Source organism: Triticum aestivum, chromosome 5B, assembly GCF_018294505.1.
Source record: "Triticum aestivum cultivar Chinese Spring chromosome 5B, IWGSC CS RefSeq v2.1, whole genome shotgun sequence".
NCBI classification, from domain to species: Eukaryota; Viridiplantae; Streptophyta; class Magnoliopsida; order Poales; family Poaceae; genus Triticum; species Triticum aestivum.
In genome coordinates this window covers 118,364,768-118,377,746 of record NC_057807.1, presented here as the reverse complement: position 1 = coordinate 118,377,746, position 12,979 = coordinate 118,364,768, and positions in this window count along the sequence as shown.

Below are 12,979 nucleotides of genomic sequence, written 5' to 3'. Positions count from 1 at the left end.
AGATGTATGCTTCGTGTCTCAGCTCAAGAGATATGACAATGTCTCATCCTATGAGTTGATCCTGAGTTGTTCGGTCTTCTAGAAGATAGATTCTTCTAGAGTTTTCCTTTCCTCTTCTCGTCATGTTTGTTGGAGTTCTCAGAGCAAGACGTCGAGACAAGATGATGATCGAATCAAGGTTCTTATGAAGTGCAACCTGGATCATGAAGATTGTGCTAGCTTCGTGTCCCCTCTGTCTTCTTACCTCACGTCTTGAATCTCGGGTCGAGATTCTTGTTTAGTGGGGGTGAGTTGTCACGTCCCTAGCCTTGCTATGCACATGGACTAGCTTGTTGCTGCATCATGTTTCAAATTTCATTTAAACCTAAAATGGGGATGTCCAAACCCTAGTACCAAATGGAATTCAAATAGGTTCAACCTAAAAATATTTTCAGTAAATCCAAATGGCTTTCAAAAATGTTCATCATTTCTGGAAAATGCTAGAAACCATAACCAGAGGTGTTGCACATTTTTCCATGATATATTTGGTCACTGAATTAAATCATATGTACTTTGCATTTGGGCATTTAAATGCTAGTAAATATTTTAAATGCTCAAATAATTCTGGAAATAAGTGTGGGCTGTTGGAATTAATCTAAACAGATCCTATGATTATTTTCAGGATTTTTGAAGGTGTCTAACTATTTTTAATAAAGCCACAAACTTACAGAAAAAAATAGAAAACAGAAAGAATTAGAAAGAGAGAGAGAGAGAGAGAGGATACCTGGCCACTTACCCAGCCTAGCAGTGCGGCCCACTGGCCCAACTGCCAGTCATCATCTCCACCGAGCCAGCCGGACGCCGAGCGCGTGCCCGACGCGCGCGCACGGCCGTGCTGCCACGCCACCTGCCTGCCTGCCTGCGTCCTCGGGACAGCGCAACGCCGCGGGTCTTCCTCCTCGGTGCCGTCCCGATCGATCCGGCCTCTCATTCCTTCCCCCTGCTCTCTCCCTCGCCGTTTCCCCATCTCACCGAATGCGCCCGCCGCCACCGACGAGCACCACCGCGGCCATCGCCTCTCCCTCGCCCCCTCGAGCAGCCCAGAAGCTCCGCCGCATCTTCCTCGTCCTCTCCACTGAGCTACACGGCGCCGGAGGCCCTGCATCATCACCATCTTCGTCATCTTCGTCGCCGGCCGTCGGAGATCCCCTTCGCCGCTGCGCACGCTCCGGTGCTTCCCCGAGCACCCCGAAGCCACCCCTGCATCCGCCGTGAGCCACTGACCATCCTCCCCCTCTCCGTTCTCTCTGCCACTCGCCGTAGTCGCCGCACCAAGCACACCCGCTCGCGCCGCCGCCTGAGCTCGCCGCCGACGTGGCTCCGGCCACGCAACGGCCTCGTCGTCCTGTCCACTAACCTTGTCGCATCTCGTAGGGCCCGTAGATGCCTCACACACGCCGACTCGTCCGCCGTAGCCTCGATCCCGAGCTCACCCGAGCTCCGGCGACCGCCAAGGTCGTCGCCGGTGACAACTCCGGCCACCCCAGCCTCCGCCACCACCACGGTTGGATGCGGACGAGCGTCCGCATCCCGTAGCTGAGCTTCGCGCGCCAAACGGCGCTCTGTAGGCGAATCCCGCAGTGCACCACCGCGCCTGGACCCGCCAGCGGCTAAACACCGGCGACTGCTGACCCGTTGACTGGCGTGGTTTGACCGCACTGCCCGGTTTGACTTCCCCCTCTCTCTCACTGACTTGCGGGCCCCGCCCGACTAATTACTCTAGTTAGCACTAATTAACTGGTTAGGTTAGTTACTACAGTCACTGACTAGTGGGCCCTGCCCAGTTAGTTAGGGCTAACTAACTTGGTTAGTTGACTGGGTCAATGACCAGTGGGCCCCACTAGTTAGGTTTGACCTGGTCGACGCCTGTTGACCGCTGACGTCGTAGTGACATAGTGCTGACGCAATTAGTTATTTTCTGGATTTAATTTAATTCAAGAAATTCCAGAAAATTGTATAAACTTCTAAAATTCATATAAAATCAACCGTAACTCCAAATGAAATAATTTATATATGAAAAATGATCAGAAAAATCCAATCTATCCATCTGTACCATTTTCATGCATGTTAGAACAACTTATAGCTGTTGTTTAGCACAAATCATATAATGGCATTTAAATATCCACATATGGAGTTTGAATTTGAATCTTGGATTCAAACCAACTTCATTTAATTTGGTTGCTAGTTGCATTAGCTCAAACCATAGCATATTGCCATGTCACACTCATGCATCATATTGTTGCATTGCATTGATTGTGTTCTTCCTTGTTTGCCGGTATTTGTCCCCTCTCGTAGACGTGGTTCCGACGATGAGATCGATGACACCGATGAAGACTCATACTATCTTCAGAAGTGCCAGGCAAGCAAAACCCCCTTGTTCATTCCGATACAATCCCACTCTCTCGCTCCTGCTCTCTTTTACTGCATTAGGACAACAACGATTCAATCTGTTATTTGTTGCGGTAGTTGAACCCCTTTATCCTCTGCATGACCTGTCATTGCCACAGTAAATAGATGAAACCCACTAGCATGAGTAGGAGTTGTTTGAGCCCTGATGTGCCTACTCATTCATGCTTGTTTGTCATGCCTGCTACTGCTTAGAGTTGAGTCAGGTCTGATTCATCGGGGATGAATCGGAGGTGTGTGAACATGTCCTACTGTGTGTGAGCTAAGTGTGTGAACACGATTTGGTAAAGGTAGCGGTGAGAGGCCATGTAGGAGTACATGGTGGGTTGTCTCATTGCAGCCGTCCTCAAGAACTGAGTTCTGTGTTTGTGATCCATGACCAGCTACTACCATGCATTGGAATGCTTAAGTGTCCCTCTCGACTTATTAATCAACTTGATCTCTGTCCAGGAGTTGCAACAAGTTTCTGGTGTTTGTAGGTAGTGTTAGTAGTCTACCAAGTGGCACCCGGTACAGGTGGGCTTGGGACAGACTAGGCACAGTGGCCCGGTGTACCAAGTGGCACCCGGATGGTGGACTTGGGAACCCTGCACACATCGTTTGGGGCTGTGAGCGACAACCCGGCCGGATCTCCTTGCGGATGGAACCCGAATAGGCGATAAACCTGGACGAGAGACTTGTGTGGTTAGTCAGGTCGTGGCCGACACCCTTGCTGGGCTTCCGCTTGAAGGTTGCCGAGTACATGTCGTGTAAACAGCGGTAAGTGGTGAGAGCGTGTGTGAAGAAGTACACCCCTGCAGGGTTAACATTATCTATTCGAATAGCGGTGTCCGCGGTAAAGGACTTCTGGGTTGCCTGTACAGTTCATAGACAAGTGAAAGTGGATACTTTAAAATACGCAAGATAAGCGTGAGTGCTATGGATGGCGTTCTCGTAGGGAGACGGGAGCGAATCCATAGTGGTGTATTGATATGGTGAATATGTGGACTCGTGTGCGCCACCTCAAAAGAGTTACTTGCGGTCGTAGTTCAGGATAGCCACCGAGTCAAAGCTGGCTTGCTGCAGTTAAACCCCACCATCCCATTGTTGATAATGATGCATATGTAGTTAGATCTGATGTAAGTCTTGCTGAGTACATTTGTACTCATGTTTGCCTATTTTATGTTTTTGCAGAGAGACTTCAGTCTCGCTAGTAGTACCGCGTGGACTTCGACGTTTAGCTTGTTACCTCAGCTACGATCTTGTGCCCTTGGCAAGATCTGATAGATAGTCAGGCTTCTCAGCCTTTTTCATTTGTAGATGTCTGTACTCAGACATGTTAAGCTTCCGCTTGTGCTTTGATTTGTGTGCTCTGAATGTTGGGTCATGAGACCCATGTTTGTAATATCTCGCTCCTCGGAGCCTTTGAATAAAATACTTGAGTCATAGAGTCATGTTGTGATGCCATGTTGTATTTGCACATATCGAGCATATTGTGTGTATGATATTGAAATGCTTGGTATGTGTGGGATCTGACAACCTAGTTGTTTATCCTTGGTAGCCTCTCTTACCGGGAAATGTCTCCTAGTGCTTCCACTGAGCCATGGTAGCTTGCTACTGCTCCAGAACACTTAGGCTGGCCGGCATGTGTCCTTCTTTGATCTTGTGTCTGTCCCTTCGGGGAAATGTCACGCGGTGTCTACCAGAGTCCTGTTAGCCTGCTACAGCCCGGTTTACCGGAGTCCTGCTAGCCCAGTTGCTACAGCCCGGATTCACTCGCTGATGACCGACACGTTCGTAGTTGGGTCATGTATGCATGTCCCTGTAAGTTAGTGCCACTTTGGGTTCACGACTAGCCATGTCAGCCCGGATTCTTTGTCATATGGATGCTAGCGGCACTATCATATACGTGAGCCAAAATGCACAAACGGTCCCGGCCCAGGTAAGGTGGCACCCGTGGGAATATTGTGCGTGAGGCCACAAAGTGATATGATGTGTTACATGCTAGATCGGTGTGACTTAGGATCGGGGTCCTGACAATAGAACACTAGCATCCTATACTAAGCATCTAGGATTGCAGGTAAGGGTAAGAACTGTAGCAACAATGGCAGGCTATGCAGCAGAATAGGATTAACCGAAAGCAGTAACATGCTACACTACTCTAATGCAAGCAGTAGAGAGAAGGAATAGGCGATATCTGGTGATCAAGGGGGGTTGCATGTTTGCTCTGGCAAGTAGGGGTCGTCAACAACAGTCGATCGGGGCACCAGTAGCGGCCTCAGTCTCGTAGCCTACCGGAGAGAAGAGGGGGAAGAAACAGTGAATGCAATGCAAACAGATGCATAACGATGCATGACATGTCAAGTAACGGTGCTAGGAGTGCCCTATCGCGGTAGGAGGTGATACCGGCGAAGGGGGAAAACATCCGGGAAAGTATCCCCAGTGTTTCACGTTTTCGGACAGATGAACCGAAGGAGGAAAGTTGCGTGTTCGCTATGCTAGGGATGTGTGGCGGACGAACGGGTTGCGTATCCGGATTTGTCTCATCGTTCTGAGCAACTTTCATGTACAAAGTTTTTTCATACGAGCTATGGTTTATTTTACATTATTTTTCAAGTTTTAATTCATTTTTAGAATTAACAGAGTTAATTTAATTAGGAAATGCCATTATGACGTCAGCATGACATCATGGTGATGTGAGCAGTCAAATAGTCAGTTGACTTGGTCAAACTGATGCGTGGGTCCATTCTGTCATAGATTGATAACTAATTAACAGTTACTTAGTTTAATTAGCAGGTTAAGTAATTTCAACTAGTCAACTAATCAAGATTTAATTAACTTAATTAATTAATATTTGTTTTATTTATTTATTTTTAATTCTTTTTATATCCTTTTTTTAACGTTCCAGGGACTAGGCCCCACATGTCATTGGCCCTAGGGGCCATAACGGGGCGGGCTAACGGGCGACGGGCGCCTGGGCGGGCGCTCGCTCGCAGGGAGTGCGGCTGTCAGTGGGAAACGACACCTATGGGATCACTAGAATCCCTACTACGGTTGCGGGGTGCTGGATCATGAGAAGAGCGCGACTAGCAGACGGCACAAAGGGGATTTACCCAGGTTCGGGCCGCAAAGATGCGTAAAACCCTACGATCCTACTTTGGTGGTTGTATTTAGTGTTCTTGAGCTCTTGAACTAGCTCTGGGTGCTGCCAGGTTCGAAAGAGCCAAATCCTTCTCTAGTGCGCCATGGGCCTCCTTTTATACGCGAAAGGGGCTGCCACAGTGGCACACAGGAGGTGGAAAGTGCTACAGCGTTGTGAGCTTATCGCTGGTATTACAGGACAAAGTGCATTCAATGCGAGACTTAGGTGTCCCTTCACTTTATCGGGGACAGGAGCGAGGCCTGTCCCGTCCGTCGCCGCTCCTCCTTGCTTCGACATGTGCCCTGGCCAGCGATGCATGTGGTGCCATGTAGGCAGGCAGGCAGCTGAGGTGGCGTGATGGTGGAGCCTCCACGAAGGGCTGCATGTTGCCATGCAGGTGCCTGCCCAGCTGGTTGGGTCGGCAGTTGCATGCGAACGGCGGCGGAGACTTGGTTGGTGTGGGCCTGGTAGTGGCCCTGCTAGCGTACTTGGCGAGAGCCTTGCCGGGTGGCCCGGCAAGGGTCTTGCCGCGGCACGCCGTCATCCCTGACAAGGACCTTGCCGGGGGTATCGTGGGCTTCCTCGGCAAGAACCCTGCCGAGGATTGTTGCCTTCCTATCCTCCTTTGATCTTGACTATCCTTTGTCTTCACAAAGATCTGCATGCCACCACGGAGGTGCCTCCCAAGCCCTGTCCCAATGCGTTTGTCTAGCATTGGTGGGCTCAAAGGTGGCTTGCTCAGCTGGTGTGGGCGAGCTGCCTCGGCAAGGGTCTTGCTGGGGCGGCTAAGGCTGCCCCGGCAAGGGTCCTTGCCGGGGAAACCTGCTTCGTCCATCTGATCTTTGTGGCCTTGGTCCTTGTCATTGCTTTGTTTGTCTTGTGCCTTCGGCTTCTCTCCGGCTTCCCTTTCCTGCCCTGTTATGCGTGGCAGCGGCGTGTGGCTCTGACTGCCCGTGCACAAGTAAAGGGGTCAAAAGCAGAGCCCCTACTTTTGTTCACCGACAGGAGGCCCCGGGCCTAGGCCATACATAAGTGCAGCACGCTGTCGGGCCAGGCCCAGAATGGTGCATGGGCAGTTGGGGCGGATTTTTACGACGGTAACTATTCCGTCCGATGTGCCTCCCCATGACCCATGTTGAATGTGTGACGTAGGGATCGCGCGCGCGCTCATGACGGAAGCATGCTGGTGTCACCTTGTGGTGGACAGTAAAGAGGCAGCTTGCGTGTCTCTTCGAGACTGCAGGGCCGCCTCCCATTTACTGCCCTCGCTTAGGGAACCGTCACTCCACGCGTCCCACTGCGCCCTCCCCTTGTGCCACGTTCGCTGCATGCATAATGCAGAGCGAATGATAGGCGCGCGGGATGTGGGAAGTCATGCGCGCGCAGGTCGATTCCCATGTGCCTTCAATGGAGCGGGGAGGTGAAAGTGCAACTATCCCTAGGTGGTTTTTGTAATTCCTAACAACATATAGCTCATTGAGCTAATGCTATTTCAAGATGTATATTTCAGGAAAGCTCGATGATTGGCATGGCATGGATGAGAAAAGTGGATCCCTCAAAATGCTAAGGACAAAAGGATTGGCTCAAGCTCAAGCTCAAGACTCTACATTTTATATTTTAGTGATCCAAGATCACATTGAGTCTATAGGAAAAGCCAATACTATCAAGGAGGGATGAGGTGTTGCTTAATGGCTTGCTTGCTCAAAATGCTTAGTGATATGCTCCAAAGCCCTCAACTACTTTCTCACATCCACATATGACCTAAACCAAAAGTCAAACTCGCCCCCCCCCCCCCCCGATTTTTCTATCCGGCGCCACCGAGTTCAGATGTCATAGCCACTGCCACAAACCCTAGGCAAATCGGTCTCACCGATAGGGATATCAGTCTCACCGAGATGGGATTGTAATCTCTCTGTTTCCCTTTGTAACGTTTCGGAACCACCGAGATGAGCGATCGGTCCCACTGAGACTGCAATGTAAACTCTATGTTTCCTTTTTGTAATATTTCGGTCTCACCGAAATAAGCGAACCGGTCCCACCGAGTTTACTTGACCAACTCTCTGGTTAGCTTATTACCAAAATCGGTCCCACCGAGTTTGTGTAATCGGTCTCACCGAGATTATGTTATGCCCTAACCCTAACCATATCGGTCCTACCGATTTGCATGTCGGTCCGACCGAGTTTCTCAATTTGGTCCCACCGAGATTGGCAAGTTGTGTGTAATGGTTAGATTTTGTGTGGAGGCTATATATACCCCTCCACCTCCTCTTCATTAGTGGAGAGAGCCATCAGAACGAACCTACACTTCCAACTTGCATTTTCTGAGAGAGAACCACCTACGCTTGTGTTGAGACCAAGATATTCCATTCCTACCATATGAATCTTGATCTCTAGCCTTCCCCAAGTTGCTTTCCACTCAAATCTTCTTTCCACCAAATCCAAATCCTGTGAGAGAGAGTTGAGTGTTGGGGAGACTATCATTTGAAGCACAAGATCAAGGAGTTCATCATCAACACACCATTTGTTACTTCTTGGAGAGTGGTGTCTCCTAGATTGGCTAGGTATCACTTGGGAGCCTCCGACAAGATTGTGGAGTTGAACCAAGGAGTTTGTAAGGGCAAGGAGATCGCCTACATCATTAAGATCTACCGCTAGTGAGGCAAGTCCTTCGTGGGCGACGGCCATGGTGGGATAGACAAGGTTGTTTATTCATGGACCCTTCATGGGTGGAGCCCTCCGTGGACTCGCGCAACAGTTACCCTTCGTGGGTTGAAGTCTCCATCAATGTGGATGTACGATAGCACCACCTATCGGAACCACGACAAAAACATCCGTGTCTCCAATTGCATTTGAATTCTCCAAACCCTTCCCTTTACATTCTTGCAAGTTGCATGCTTTACTTTCCGCTGCTCATATACTCTTTGCATGCTTGCTTGAATTGTGCTAAGATTGCTTGACTTGTGCTAAGTTAGCTAAAATCTGCCATAGACTAAAATTGGGAAAAGGATAAGTTTTATTTGGTCAAGTAGTCTAATCACCCCCCCCTCTAGACATACTTTCGATCGTACAAGTGGTATCAGAGCTTTGGTCTCCATTTGCTTTGATTTCCATAGCTTTTGGTAGTCATAGCCTTGGTTTCACAACCTAGGAGAGTATGGCGTCTAGCGAGGGAAACTATCACCATAGAGGTCCTTACTTTGATGGTACTAATTTTGCTAGTTGGAAGCATAAGATGAAAATGCATATTCTTGGACATAACCCCGCCGTTTGGGCTATTGTGTGTATTGGCTTGCAAGGTGAATTCTTTGATGGGAGAGAACCAAACCGTGAAGCTAGCGCGGAAGAGTTGAAGATGCTGCAATACAACGCTCAAGCTTGTGATATCCCCTTCAACGGATTGTGCCCCGAAGAATTCATCAAAATCAGCCGTCTTGAGAATGCAAAGGAAATTTGGGATACTTTGATTGATATGCATGAAGGTACCGACTCCGTCAAGGAATCCAAGTTGGATGTGCTTCAAAGTCAGCTTGACAAGTTCAAAATGAGGATGGTGAAGGTGTCGCTGAAGTGTACTCTAGGCTTGCTCTTATCACAAATGAGATTGCCGGCTTAGGAAGTGAAGAGATGACCGACAAATTCATCATCAAGAAGATCCTAAGAGCTTTGGACGGAAAATATGATACCGTGTGCACATTGATCCAAATGATGCCCAATTACAAAGATCTCAAGCCAACGGAAGTCATTGGAAGAATTGTTGCTCATGAGATGGCACTCAAGGATAAGGAAGAACTTCACAACAAGTCAATTGGTGCTTACAAAGCCTCATGTGAAGCTCCCACATCATCAAGTGAGAAACAAACCTTCAATGAAGAATTGAGCCTAATGGTGAAGAACTTCAACAAGTTTTACAAGAGCAGAAGCAAAGAAAGAAGCTCCAAGTCAAGGTCCTACAATGACAAAAGATCTTCTAGTAGAGAGCGTAATTGCTACAATTGTGGAAGACCCGGACACTATTCCAATGAGTGTACGGCTCCCTACAAAAGAAGAGAAGAATCACCTAAGAGGAGAAGTAGAAGAGAAGAATCACCACCAAGAGAGAGAAGGAGTAGAGATGATCGTTATGAACGAAGAACATCCCGGAGAAGCAAGGATTCGGAAAGGAAGGACAAGTCATCAAGGAGCTACACAAAACAAAGACATCAAGCTCATGTTGGTGAATGGGTATCCGGCTCCGACTCCGACAATCACTCCAAAAGAAGCTATCACTCCGACTCCAAATATACTCAAGATGAAGGTGTTGCCGGTCTAGCACTTGTGTCAACCAACTCCTACGACATATTTGATTCACCAAATGAAGGACTTGGAAGATGCTTCATGGCTAAAGGCCCTAAGGTAACACACCCCGAGTATGTTGATTTCAATAGTGATGAAGATGACTTGTTAGGTGATGATGATTTACTTGTTGACAACTCTAGTGATGAATACTATGATGAAACGTCAATTAATCATGCTAATCAAGATAAAACGAATGACAATGATAAGGAGAAGATTGAGCTTCTAACTAAAGAACTAAACACTCTTAAGTTAGCTCATGAAACTATCTTAGGAGATCATTGAGAACTTTTAAGGACTCATGAGAAGTTACGCTTTGAAAAGCTCAACCTTGAGCAAGAGCCTCCCTGGGTCTCCGGATCGTCCTCCTCGTCGCCAGCTGCCTCCCGCCGTTGGTCTCCGCCGCCGTCAACGGAAATTGTCTCCGCTGTTGCCGCCATAGCAAGTCCATCGCCGAACTAGGGTATGGACTTGATCCTTGTGCTAATCCCACTCCGAATTCCTAGCACATTGTTTTGCCATGTATCTTGCCACAATTGAGATCATCTTATCCAGCAAAAACACTCCGTAATTTAGTTGTGAATTGAAAATTTAGGGTTAGGTTTCCGCCGAAACCATCTCGGACCAACCGAGTTGCAGAACTCGGTTCCACCGATTCGGCTAAGGCCATTGCACATGTGATTCTTGGTCTGACCGAGAATTGCAAATCGGTGTGACCGAGTTTAGGACTTTGTGAAACTCTAGCAGTCTCAGCGCCACCGAACTGTGACTCGGTCTGACCGAGTTCACTAGTTTAGGTTCCAAAAGTTGCTTCGGTATCACCGAGTTCACAAATCGGTAGATCCGAAATGCTTTCTGTGGAAAACTAAAACTAAGTTTTTGACTCATTCTTTTGCAAAAACCTCTGTATTTTGTGATGCTCATCTATTCTACCTCATCTATATCTATTCACAAGGTCTATTGTCAGTGTTTGCAACATGTCTGATCAAAGTGACAGTCAAAACAAGTCTGAGGAGCAGGTTTAGATGAGTGAGGGCACTAGTCCCTCTAGCAGCTATGATGAGGGTAGTAGGAGCACACCCAGCAACTTACCCAAGGCAGCCACCAGGGCCAGAAAGAAGAGAACCTCAGATTCTGAGGATGAAGACTATGTGGCTGTTGAGGATGAGGACACTTCCAAGAAGAAGGTGCTCAAGAAGGAGTATGGCACAGCTGCTGCCACTAAACCTGGTATGAAGACCAAAGCACCTGCCAAAAGAATTCCCATGTCTAAAGCCAGAGCCTCCACTCAAGTATCTTTGGAATCTGAACCCAAAGAGGTTGTTGAAGAAGGGAAGAAGAGGAAGGAAAGGGTAAAGAAGACCATGGCCAGGGTTGTTGGAAAGCCTTCCATGATGGAAGAAGAAGAAGAGGAAGAGGTTGTTGCACCAGCACCCAAAGCTCAAAAGCTTATGGGTGATGCCATCAGGTCACGGGCTGCTTCATCAAAGCCAAAAGAAGCTCCTAAGGCAGCTGCTCCAAAGCCCAAATCTGCACCCAAGAGGAATACAAGGAACATTCCTGCTGGAGAGAAGAACAAGGCCCCAGTGCCTGAAGCTGCTATTGAAGAAGATGATGATGAGGAAGATGTCTTGAGAAAATTGAAGCCCAAAATTCCAGATCACAATGATGTTTCATCCTATAGCTGAGGATATGAAGCTGAGGAAGGATGCAGGACTCAGGCAGTGGAGATTGACTGATCCCTATGCAATCAGGAGGAGAACTTCTGTGGACTACAGGTTCCATACAAAGGAACAACGGGACTTCTATGAGACAGTGCTGCTTGACAAGAAGCCTATAGTCTGTGATATGAGATGGGTGGACTGAGAGTGCATTAGGAAGAATGAAGAGCATTATCTAGGAGTGCATGACAGCTTCAAGGCTTGTGGAGTGGATGGCTTTGTTGGGCAGAAGCTCACAAAGTGGAATGATGAGCTTATTATGCAGTTCTACTCCACAGCTCATTTCTACCCAGATGGAAGGATTGTCTGGATGTCTGAAGGTACTAGGTACCAATCATCAGTTGAAGAATGGGCAGAGTTGATAAATGCACCTAAGGAGAAAGAGGATGACCTGGATGTCTATGCCAAGAAGAAGAAGGATCACAACTCCATGGCACATATGTACAGAGAGATCCCAGATGCTGCTATTGAGACACACAAGTTTGGGTCAGTACATTACTTTCTGTCAGGACTGCCAACAATCAACTGGATCCTCAGGCACACTCTTTTGCCAAAGTAAGGTGATCACAAGATGACCAGAGGCCATGCTATCAACCTACTTCACATATTTGATGTGCCTCAAAAGTTCAAGGTCATGAGCCTCATAGTGGAAACTATCAAGAGAACAGCTGCCGGTCAAAAGAGAAGTTGTGGGTATGCCCCACAGATCCAGGAGCTAATCAACTCCAAGATGGGCACTGGCACATACCTCTTGGACAAGAAACACATGCCCATCTATCCAGATTTTGAGGACAACACAGTGGTTATGGATGAAAATGAACCATCTTCTATGCAAGCACAAGCAAAGAAGGAGAAGGCAAGGACTAAAAAGGCTGCAAAGATGCCAACCATTGATGAGGCATCTTAGTACTTCTTGAAGAGCAAGCAGGATCAGCTTGGCTACTTGATTGCCTCCACTCTGAGGATTGAGAAGGGATTGGCCACCCTGACTCAAAACCAGGAGAGCCTGGAGAGGATCATGGAGCAGAAGTTCTATGACTTGGATGTGAAGGTCACTGAGATAGAGTCAGTTGTTAAGCAACTTCAGGATGACATGCAGGAGAGGAAGGGCAAGACCACTACTGATGATTTTGCTAGAGTGCCCAAGAGTCAGAGATCAGCTACAGTGCCGGTTCCAGACACTAGAGCAACTTCATCTGCACCAGCTACAGCTTCTGTGCATCCAGCTCCAGCACCTACTCCACTAGCTCCATCTACATCAACTGAAGTCTTCGTCCAAGGAGCCATCTCTACAACACCACCTGAAGACCAAGCCTGAGAGTCGATTTAGCACTATGCATTTTCTATGAACTTTTTGGTA